Below are 12,264 nucleotides of genomic sequence, written 5' to 3'. Positions count from 1 at the left end.
GACCGTCTAAATTGCAACCGAACGAATCACAGTTTTCGTGCCATGCGTGTTTCGCCTTTATTCTCTGCAAGGCACCTTCAGTGGCCTAGAATATGTACATATTTTTGTTTGTACTATTGAGTTTACATTTTGGGACGTTGTATGTCATTTTCTTGAACTTGTTATAAATGGCCCTCGTTCTAAAATGTACACTAAATAGTATACACAAAAATATGGTCATATTCCAGGTCACTGAAGATGTCTTACAGAGAATAAAGGCGAAACGCGAGTAGCACGAAAATTGTGTTTCATTCATTTGTAACTGGTCCAAAAGCAAAGATCATCAACATCCGTAATACTCTTACTTCATATTTGCCATTGGCGAAGACTGTCGGCGTAGCGTGCGTCGACACGCGTACTATTTATTTCTTTTGTGTCTTTTTTTTTTAACACGAGAACCCTTTTTGAGACTACACAAAACGCTTTTTCAGTGACTGTCATAAGCATATCACTTGTTTTATTTCTGAAGTATCTACAGTTGTCTGTAATGAGAGGTGTAACAATGTAATTTTGAATATTTACATAAGCGTTTTAGCTTCGCTCTCGTTTCACAGGGTACATAAGTTTTGGCGCCAATGTTTAGCGAAGTTTTAACTTCTTGTTATAAAGGAGACCATCGAGTACAGGCCACTGGCGAAGCTTTACCTGTAAAAGCAGACAAATTTGTACGGCTGTCAACAGAAATGTACTTCATTGAACGTAAAACTGCTTCCAAATTATAAGTTTTACTGCACAGATCGCAGTTGATACGTATCTTAGTTACTAGTTTCAGCAAAGTTATATTGCCACCTTCAGATCTGTAAGTGTTACAAGTACGTTATAAGGTTTATAATTATCATACGTAATTCCGAAAAACAACGTTACTCAGTTTCATATTGATACAGAGATCGCTCTCCTTCAGAGAATGTTAGTTAATTACAATATTTTATTTACTTGCAGATCCTGTCCCCAGAAATCACAAAAGCCCACAGAGACATAGAATATGGTTTAATGCTTATCACCGCTGCAGTGTTTTAAGTTTTGGTGCTCATGTTTCTCCAATTTTAACTTATTGTTTTACATAAAGAAGCAAGTAACAGATTACTGGCCACTGAGGAAGATTTAGCAATAAAGGAAGTGATACGCGTATGATTCGGTCCAGAAAAACAAAAGAAATATAAAGTGATTTAATGCTTGTCACGGCTGCATCTAATCGCTGTGTATCCCCCTTTCATCCAGTTGCACTTGCGCTTTACTGCCTCGCAGCTTTAGGTCGTTCAGCTATTCAGCATTCAACAGTGGTTCAGTTCTGAAATAAGTATAGTATCAGCGGAACCTAAGTACCATAATGGTTTATCTGCAATATCTCTGGAAGATGCTGCAATATTTAGGTTTCAGTATTTCATTTCTATCTCAAAAAATGCTCATGCTGTTGCTATATCTGTGGCTTGACGTGAGGATGGTGCTACACTCCAGTCGCTGGCAAGGCGTTAGAATAGTGGAGTGTCGGATTTATCGTGCTCACCTTCTATGAGTTTTCCTAGAGGTGTAATCTCATCTGTTAATGCTGTAGAGAGCACAGGACGACTGAATGGAGGAGACGGAGTAAGGCTGGCCGCTGCGGCTCATCTGAGTCGAGGTCCGTCCGCAGTTTTTAAAGAGCCCGGCCGTCACTTAAGAGCGGTGGGGGGCATCCGCGTGATGTAAGTGACGAGCTCGCTGCGCGCTACACCCAACACGACCGCTCTTCTCGCATCCACTGTTTTTGTGTCCAGCATTTTGCCCTAGCAGTGACGAAATAATCATTGTCAAAGGTTGTCACTGTTCTCCTGGATCAGACTCGACTGTAATCAAATCGAGGTCACAAGCAAGCGTCTCTCTCTCTCTCTCTCTCTCTCTCTCTCTCTCTCTCTCTCTCTCTTTGTGTGTGTGTGTGTGTGTGTGTGTGTGTTTGTACGTGTCTTTACTTATTATGAGGGTCGAGAAAGGAGTCGTTATGTACAGCCAGGCGGGAATGTTGCGCGTTGCGACGAATAGGGGAGAAAAGTGACTACAGCGGTAGCAACGTTTCTGGTTTGGTAACAGCGACACACGTGTACGGCAACTCTAACAATGCAGATTCTGCTCAGCGATGTTAATCCGCTTGTCGGCTAGCCACCACTTTTGCATTCTGAAGCTGCCGCCATTAATTAAACCTGTGGCAGAGAACGCGCTAATGAGGTCTGTGACGCTGTGTAGCGATTGCTGCAACAGCAGCTCTAGCATACCAGCGAGAACTCACTTTTCCTCGTTTCCTAACACTAACAATGCCGTTTGTCCCAGAAACTGGCATTCTGAAGAAACGTCGCTGTTTATATTATCAGCCTCTCGTCCTGGTCATTAAATTAAGTGGTACAGTTTTTCCATTGTCTTCATCAGTTACACAGATAGTTTTTTCACGACTAATTGTTTCTGCGGTATTTAGCGCATGAAGGGGCAGATGCAGTCTTCCTGGTCAGCAGAAATCGAGATCAGCGCCTCATAATGTAGTCTCTGGTTCTCCGTTCTTCTGAGGTCTTTCGCCTACGACCGCACAACAAGCGACTCACTCTGTCTCACGTTCAGTTCATTACTGACTGTGCTGGCAAGCCCGCAAAAGCACGAGAGGAAAAGTAGCACGCTCCTCAGTTACGGTTTTCAGAAAAATACTCTGCCTTAATGCAGAGCTGTTCGAATAAAGATTTTTAAAAGAACTGATTCTATGTTTTCCTTCTTTATAAAGTGGAAGCTGGTCAGCAATGTGACCACAAATGTAAGTCGATTGTGAGCTCGCCGAGTCATGAGAGACGCGGAACAAAGCGCGCCTGTCGGCTATGAGCGCTATAAAAATTGCCATTAAAGTGAACACACGTGTCACCTGACATTCGCTGACAGAACGCCCGCCTGCTTTTGACGTGCCTCTCATCTTTGATGTAGGATGAAATTGACGGAAACGCGGCCCTCTTCTCCACTAGAATTATATTTCTCTCTCTCTCCCTCTCTTGCCTTTATGATGAGCTCCTCCTCAAGATAATAACCATAACATTTCATCCATATCACAATTTAAAAATACTAATAACGTTTTAGCAAGTGTAATGTTGTAGGGACATTTCGTAGCATAGTCACACAATTCTTTCTTGAATTACGGTGCCCATGAGGGCATTCAAATGGCTCTGAGCACTATGGGACTTAACTTCTGAGGTCATCAGTCCCTTAGAACTTAGGACTACTTAGACCTAACTAACCTAAGGACATCACACACATCCATGTCCGAGCCAGGATTCGAACCTGCGACCGTAGCGGTCGCGCGGTTCCAGACTGTAGCGCCTAGAACCGCTCGGCCACCCCGGCCGGCCCTTGGGTGAGGTCAACGGTCACAGAAGAAGTACTGCTGATGTCATCGCTCTAACTGAGTATCTCATAACTTTCCGATAATCCCGATTTGAGCGTTCTGCGATTTTCGTAAATCACTCAGATAAATCAGAAAGACTATGTATGTATTCTTACTGAAAGTCAGTAAATTTTAAGTAAGCTCGCCGTCCCTACCTGGCCCCCGAAGACAAACAGAAATAACACACAGCAAGCCACTGTTCGGCTGAGTATGCGATTTTTCTGCGTTAATGGGTAGATTGATCGTTTCTATTCTAAGGAAATTAACTGCGCTGCACGGAATTTCTCTGCATTTCTCTTCACATAGAAAGAGCAGAATATACGAATGACAAGCAAAAGCTCGGGTTAGGGGGAGAATGGGGAACGAAATGGGCCGTGGCCTTTCAAAGCAGCTATCCCAGCATTTGCCTAAGCGATTTAGGAAAGTCGCAGAAAATATAAATCTGCATACCCGGACGGATATTCGAATTGGCGCCCTCCCAAATTCGGCTTCACACTGCGCCATCTCCTCGGTACCGACGGTCAGATAGTTCAGCTACACTGTTGATGAGTATGATTTTCGACGGAAAAGAGTAGCACTGCTATGCATACAAACGAGTGTATATCAAGTCGCCTACAGAAAATGAAACATGAAAAGTATCGACTCCGGCGCAATAACAAGCTACGAATGCACGCTTTCTGCTGGTGTGGAGATGACGGACACAAGACGTTTAATTTCCTACACTATTGATGGAAAATTGCTGGAAACACTATCTGCCGTAAAATATCTAGGAGTTACTATCCACAGCGACGTTAAGTGGAGTGACCACATAAAACAAAGGTAGGAAAAGCAGATGCCAGACTGAGATTCATGGGAAGAATATTGATGAAATGTCACAATGTCACTCATCCACGAAGGAACTGATGTCAAAGGCGCTTGTTGGGCCGCTTCTTGAGTATTGTTCATCTATCTGGGATCTTTACCAGGTAGTACAGAGAGAGAATGAGAGAGAGAGAGAGAGAGAGAGAGAAGACCCAACTACGAGCGACGCGTTTCGCCACGGGATCGTTTAGTTGCGCGAGGGGTTACAGAGTCGCTCAGCAAACGCCAATGGCAGACGTTAGAGAGACGTTGTGCATCACGTAGAGGGATACTATTGAAACTTCGAGAGAACACTTCCCGGCAAATATTACTTCCTCCCACACACATCTCGCGAAATTACTGCGACAAGAAAATTCGAGAAATTAGAGGTAATACAGAGGCTTACCCACAATCATTCCTCCCACGCGCCATTCGCAAGTGGATCAGTTACCGGTACCAGGGGTACTCTCCGCCACACTCCGTTACGTGTTATGCAGAGTAAGATGCAGATGTAGATGTTGATATTGCGTAGTGGGGTTTTCACGACACGGAGGACAAAAGGGAGTTTACTTATGAAACTGAACAAGAAGCATCTCTTCTTCTACGCAGTCAAACAATTTCCAGTTAACCTGCAGTTAGCGAAGAATGCAGCATGTAGATGAAAGGTTTATCGTAATGAGGATAGGAATTCACGAACAACCTCATTCGTTAAATTGTAACAGTAAGAAATGTATATGCAGCGGACAAAATACAGAATGTAACTCAACAACAACAACAACAAATCAATTCTCTTCTCAAAGATAGCTGTTTCATTAGAAGAGATAAATGTATTTCTCGGCACAGTCCTGAACAAGACTGTGAATTTGAATGCGTAATTACGTGATCATTTTATTGAAGATTGACGAGACCGAACTCTGTTACTCGTGAACGTCTTAAAATCGTCATCTCGTATAGTAATGCTAAGAAGTGACTTGAAATGAGACGATTACGTGAAATCAGCATCAGGGAATGCGAGTGGAAGAATTACACATGCTGGAAGGGTTGCAATGGATCTCAAATGGAAATCGCATACGAGACGCTACTACGATCAATTTTCGAGTATTGTCCCACTTTTTCGAGACTTTACCAAGAAGGAACGGCAACAGACATCGAAAAAAATTCACAGCTCATACGAAAGTGTAACAATAATATCTGGGGAACTTAAATGGGGTGCTTTGAAGAAATACGACGTAGTTCTCGCGAAACCGTGTTAGGTGTATTTAGAGAAAGAGTATTTGAATAAGATTATTTGCCGGTCGGTGTGGCCGTGCGGTTCTAGGCGCTACAGTCTGGAACCGCGTGACCGCTACGGTCGCAGGTTCGAATCCTGCCTCGGGCATGGATGTGTGTGATGTCCTTAGGATAGTTAGGTTAGCCGGCCGCGGTGGTCTCGCGGTTCTAGGCGCTTCAGTCTGGAACCGCGCGACCGCTACGGTCGCAGGTTCGAATCCTGCCTCGGGCATGGATGTGTGTGATGTCCTTAGGTTAGTTAGGTTTAAGTAGTTCTAAGTTCTAGGGGATTGATGACCTCAGATGTTAAGTCCCATAGTGCTCAGAGCCATTTGAACCATTTTAGTTAGGTTAAAGTAGTTCTAAGTTCTAGGGGACTGATGACCACAGATGTTAAGTCCCATAGTGCTCAGTGCCATTTGAACCAACCAATAAAATTGTTTGATCATTATGCTACCACCAACGTACATTTCGGATAGTGACGATGAGAATAAAATAAGAAAGGTCAAGGCCTGTACAGGTGCATATAGAGAGTCACCTTTCCCCACTCACTACGAGAATGGAATAGCACAAGGAACTTGTGACACAGTTACTATGTACCCTCCGCCATCCACCTGCGGAGTATATTTGTAGATTTAGATGGACGTATTCTATCGTCCTTGATTTTTCCAGGTGTCCACTAGGCCTAATTCCCATCGGAAATAAATGTCAACTGAGGTGAGCGCGGTTGGCAGATACGAGTGGAAACGATCACGCGTCCGGCCCCTCGTTGTAGGATAAGGCCGAGCGCGCCCGAGAGACGAGAGGTGAGGCGAGGTGTTCTGGCGGAGCAACAGGTAGGCCGGCGTCAGCGGCCGTCGCCAGGCTGTCTGCTAGCGCCGCGCCGGCCCGCTGGCTCCCGTCCATGCGCAGAGAAAGCGCGCTCCCCCGCTTCTTCACTTCTCTGAATTAGAAAACCTCTGAGGCACTGCTTCGCTCTCAGTCCCAGTGAAAGTCCTGCCTTATCACGTAGCCGCTCAACAAACTGACAATGTACAACGTTTCGTCCTGATATTCATACCCAAACGGCGGAAATTTGTTCGGAATGCGAGATAATATTTTCTGTATCGTTCAGTCCAAGGGAAAAAAATGGTTTGTCCATCTCTCGTCTCCCTCAACGCAACAAAAAAAGCGATTCTACGCGCTTCTGTAGCCGACGTCGTAGCCGGCACGGTAACTCAACGTGTTCGGTCAGAGGGCTGGCTGCGCTCAGCAATAAAAGAGCTGAGTTGAGCATTTAACGATGAACTTGAATGGTGTCATGTTACGTCCGCCCAGATCAAATAACGAGAACAACAACGAACAAAATGAAAGAAAAACCCCGGGCAGTGCAAAAAATTTTCATCGGTAGCATTATGCTGGCAAGGATACATGGCAATGTCCCTGGATAAATTCCAAACCTGTCCACAGTGTCTCAAAGAGTGATGACATGTGATGGTGATCCGACTGTGGGACGAGGATGTTATGTTTGGCGGCACCACTGAGGAGCAGGCTGTGCGCCAATACCGGGTTTCACCAACCCTCCTCTCAACCTCACACAACACAAAAATGACACTACACTGCACTAGAGCTGCAAATCTACTGTAGGTTACCTAAGTAAGCGTAGACTGTAGTCGTTTTCCTAGTAGCTTTGGTCAGTTAAATTCGCAAACGCGTTAATCGTACGTTAGGCGTGTTGCATACCTATTGGGCGGTACCTCATTTCGATCACTTTGCTTGCGTTTGAGCGGAAGTGGTGACATGTCTAGAAAGTGAGTGAGGACATATACAGAGCCACATAACCTACGGAACATTTTTGTTCTACCTAGTTATCCTCCCGTCTGTTATTTAAAAACAAAGTGTTTATAGCAAAATTGAAAATGTCGTTGCTTAGTTCAGGTTTTATTCTAATGCTGCTGATTTGTAACGTGAAATAGAAGGACGTTGTTGTTAAAATACACAAAACACAGGTTTCTCACATGGTGCTAGAAAATGAAATTTCCTCAACAAAAAATAATAATTATATGGAATTGTTTGTGTTTGTGCATATAAACTGTACTTACATCAAAAGTAACTGTTTTCGTTAGATAGAAACTCCGAATCTACGTAAGGAGCTATTTTTTTAAAATTATAAAACGCAATTTATATTTAGTAAGAATATAAAATACACAATGGACTAACACTGAATAATGTGTGGTTCTAATTATGTGTAAAATAAATAAACAAACAAAAACAAAGAGACCTCGTCCGCTCCCTGTTCCTCTCTCACGCATTCATTTATGTTTCTTTCCCTGCCAATGCTGCCAATACTACTGGCAATTCTATCATTTGCTGCGTCATTTATGTAGTATACCAAAACTACCGAATAGCCCACACACCCATTACTGTCACCTACACTCAATATGTACGCTCACTATACAGCACCCACACTCTGCCTAGGGAAGGTACCAACGTCTGTGAAGAAAGAAAACATTTCCAATTCCTCCGCTGAATCTAACCCTAGAGTTCTACCAGCCAACCATGCCATATATGCCATACAATTTACTTGCTTAGAGCGATGTCAAAGTTTCGGCTAAGTCTTTTGTATAAAAATGAGAAAAAGACTGAGAATGAGAAGAATAAAAAGAAGAAGCCATAAGATATGTAACAGTGTTTCTATCTCTTTACGAGGCAAGTAATGTTAGTCATGCTTTCAAGTCGTAAATAGTAACCACCTTTTCAAGAGCTTACTCTGAACGGCTCTAAGATATCATTACTAGTCGTTACGTCCATCAGGTTGTCACAGATGAAGGTTCGAGTCAAACATACTGTCACCATCGATGTCATTAGAATACCTGTACAAGCTCGAAAGAACAAGGGGCAGAAAACGAATTGGTCACAGGTGCGCTCAAAAAACAAGTTCTGCATTCGAACGAAGTTGCACTACAACTGGTGCACTGAAGATGTCGCTCGTCGTAATTAGGACTTTGCAAGTCCATTGCTCCGTAGTAATCGCTACAACTGATAGACACAAGAAAGTGCGGACTGAGAAAAAACCTACCTCCACCGCAGAGAAGATATAATACAAGGTGGCATAAAGCGTTTCTTGAATGGTTTTGCTAAAAAAAATCGTATTGTTGGGGAAATCAGAACTGGAATGACGGAGACGGGCTACTGCGGTCTCTCTATTGGTAGGCAGCACTGGTCTGCCTCGTGCAGCCAGAGCGTGCTCTGGCGGTCTTACAGCAGCGCATTATGTTGGCACTCGACTGTCAGGGAATACCCGCAAAGCAGTCTCCACAGATTCTTGCACGGAAACTGTGTTATGGCACATAAGGTGTCTGATCTCGTTTCTCTAAAGAAGTACAGGAAAACTACATATTCTTGTATTTTATGACTACTTCAGCGAACAAATGTTTTCATTAAAGTTTTGAACAGTCGCACTAAATGAGCGTTTGAGCATTTATGTGCTATGTCTAATGCTACGTTTCCGACTAAAATTTTTCATCGTGCGGCTATCATCAAGGATCAGGAAGTCATAAAATCAGATCACTTACAGCACGTGTGGCGAACAGTTGTAGTGTTATCGTAAGCAGCATCCCATTCACCGTGCGAACAAATTCATCGTGAGAAACCCATCACGAAGAGTAGCCTCTGATAAGATAAAACAATCACACATAAACCGTCATGATTCCTGCAGAACACGTATGAAAGCGTGTAATCGTTGTAAATGCGCAAAAAAGATTAGAACCATCGAAAGATATATATGTTAACATAAATGACAGTGCCACATATCGGCTTTCTCGATAAACTTATCAAAGGAAAGCTTGTTATCAAAAGCTAAGCGAATTTGTGAAACTTCTTTTGTCAGTTTATCTAGTCTTCAGATGAGCTGATCAAGAGATACATTGAGCAATAAAGCCGTTTTTGAAGAAACATTACCACTTTGTAATGGTTCAGTAGCGAGTCGTGACAAAGTGATCTTCACTTCGTGTAGAATTTATCGCGTTCCTATGATTCCGCCACTTAACAGAAATCGGCCAAAAAATAGAGAATGAATTTAGCTCAAAGGAAAAGCTTCTTGTTGATATACGTAATGACTTTATAGTTCCGAGCAGTACATCACAGAAACAATAAAATAACTTTGTACCGAGATATGCCAATTTCATGTGAATTACACAAGCAGATTACTTTTCCACTTCGTTTTAATCCTCTCCAACAATACGATGTAATAACACTATTTCCAAGTGCCGATGGAATACTGAATTCTCTAAAGTTGTATATTACCGTAGTCGTTTATAAAAGTGTGACTGTAATTATTACCTCATTAAAGTCTCCTTGGCAAAGACGGTAAATCACGCACTGTCGAGTGCAGCTGCGTACTATTACGGTCGGTTTAGGCTGTAACCTCGCTGTACTTTTCATAAAATCGTCTCATTTTGCTAACACACTCGATTTTCGTCTTTCTAGGAGCAGACACTTTGTGTTCTGTTTTTCCTTCCGCGCACCTAGAACTCTCAACACAGACCGTTAAACCCATATGATTTTTCTGAAGTCTGCCGTGTTAGTAGCGACCTACAAACTTCTCGAAGATGTTAAGTACAATTTGTTTCTCGCCGCTCTTTAACAACTTTCCGCACTTATGTGTCACTGCAGAACACGAAACCACCTCACACATTTTCACAGCGCGTGTGAACAAGGCCGCATGAGCAGGACAGGTGGGACAGGGAGAGCAACTGTCCAACGAGATTTGACACATTTAAGACAATAATTGGCGAAAACAGTTAAGATTATAACGCTTTTTCGTGCCTCATTACGTCATTCCCGCTAGAATAACAAAGAAATAACTAATGCAAGTAGGGCCTATTTACAGTGACATCATATCAACTAGCGCGGCGCCCACGAGAAATACGGGCCCTGAAACGAACTTGTGACGTCACGTTAGTCGTCTCGTCCGCCATACTCCGCGAGCCCTAGGCTTACAGGAAATCAGTATGTAATTGATCCACTTTGTCGTGTGATGTGGAGACTGCTTGCAAATAAAAGGCGCGGTCAAGAATTATTAATCTCGTCTGAAATAGTTACTCGTTCCCCGCTGCAGACGGCTGTCGGCCCTCGTAAGACCTGCAGTGTCACGTGCTGTGTCGTACGCGTCACGGCCTGTCTTTCAAGTGGGCCTCGATCTAGTGTAGAAGCACTGCGCCCGCCGTCTAATCGCTCAGCTTGGTGAGCGAGCGTTTGTTTACAACAAGGTTAAACTTAAAACGATGAATACAGCACAGCAAAGTGCTGTGCTGTTCAACTCTGCCTCAGAGTTGAAGATAATTTTACTTATTTATGAAAGAAAGTATTAAAAACAAATCCGAAAGAAACCTAAACTATGATGAATGGGGTGAGGTTTGTACTACATGCGCATCCCGAATGCAAAGGCGCCAAGTATATTGACCAGCGTGCCGCCACTATCTGTGTTAGGAATATTTGTTACGGTGAACAGACGAAGAGACGTGAAATGAGTCCCGGGTAACGGCCAGTGTTTACCAGAGCCAGGCCAGCGCAATGGAGGGCGGACTTAGCTGCTGCCTCGGCTGTTTGACAGCACAGAGCCGTATTTCTGCGACGGCGTGCGTCACGCGGACCGCGAGCGCGGGCACAGTGCCCCGCGAGGCTAGCCAGCTGCCAGCTGCCGTCACACCTGTTGCCACGGCGTCGCGTTTGCGTTTGCGCCTGCGCGCATCCCAACCCAGCCTTGGGCGGCGGCGCGCGTGTAATCGCCGATCACCGGCCTCTGCTGGGACGCGGCCAGATACGTGCGCCGCTTTCTGAACGCCGGGGCATTAGTGCCACTCTGGTTGCTTAACGGGCTACTTTCTGTTGTTAGCGGATTAATTTTGCTTGCACCCATTCTACGGCCAGTGTTCACTCACCTAGGCAACGAGATACGTCCTGACTTCAATATTTATACCACAGACATACAATATCGATTATTACAGGTATCTGAAATCAGTCTTTACATTTACTGCAAATGTGTATTTAAGACACGCATTTCGTATTATTCATTTAAAACCTAGACAGTGGTGTGGAATAAAACATAGTTACTATTTTGGTTTGCTTATAGATTTAAAAAAAATCGTCACAAAATCACTGAAGTGTGATTTTTACTCTTTCTCTTGGTATTCTGTAAGTAAAATCACTCTTCTATATATTTTGTAACAAACACGCCAACATTATAAATATGTGTCATTCCAGGCCACTGACGATGTTTTAAATGAATACGATGAAACGTTTATGGTAAAATAAATACGTATCCTTTAGCAACTGAAAGACGAATTTCAAATATCTTTAATAATTGTAAAACAACTACCGACACTATGGCCATACGAATGAAACAAGCACTATCAAATGTCAGATTACAGTCAACTCCCGTGAGTTCCTCTCGCACTTCTTTCAATATTTTTCGTTCCGAGGAAAATAAATCAAAAAACTTACGTATTGTTATTTTTAAAAAAGTAAATTTTAATGTGAACAAAGAAGAAAAAAATTTGAGTACGTGCCTACGACCTTTGACGACATGGATTCGTCCACGATGCAGATTCTGTGTTTTTGTGTTTTTCCTGTATTCTTTTGTCACAAAACGTAAATCCTTGCTCAAGGAGCCTGAAAATGAAAGGGCGAAGAAGAGCGTTACGCTAATGTTGCTAGTATCTCTATCTTCCCGTTTCTCTCTCTGCTCG

General features: G+C 43.3%; 2 protein-coding genes across 4 annotated transcripts in view; one reads left to right on the top strand and one right to left on the bottom strand.

The window, feature by feature from the left end:
- LOC126176535 (peroxisomal leader peptide-processing protease-like) overlaps positions 1–12,264 on the bottom strand; it is a 1,185,809-nt gene that overhangs the window by 982,236 nt on the left and 191,309 nt on the right. The window lies entirely within an intron of this gene.
- LOC126175730 (ion transport peptide) overlaps positions 1–12,264 on the top strand; it is a 356,525-nt gene that overhangs the window by 321,810 nt on the left and 22,451 nt on the right. The window lies entirely within an intron of this gene.

The sequence above is a fragment of the Schistocerca cancellata genome, chromosome 3, assembly GCF_023864275.1.
Source record: "Schistocerca cancellata isolate TAMUIC-IGC-003103 chromosome 3, iqSchCanc2.1, whole genome shotgun sequence".
Classification (NCBI taxonomy): Eukaryota; Metazoa; Arthropoda; class Insecta; order Orthoptera; family Acrididae; genus Schistocerca; species Schistocerca cancellata.
The sequence above is the reverse complement of the archived record's forward strand: the minus strand, read 5'-3'. Positions and strand labels throughout refer to the sequence as shown.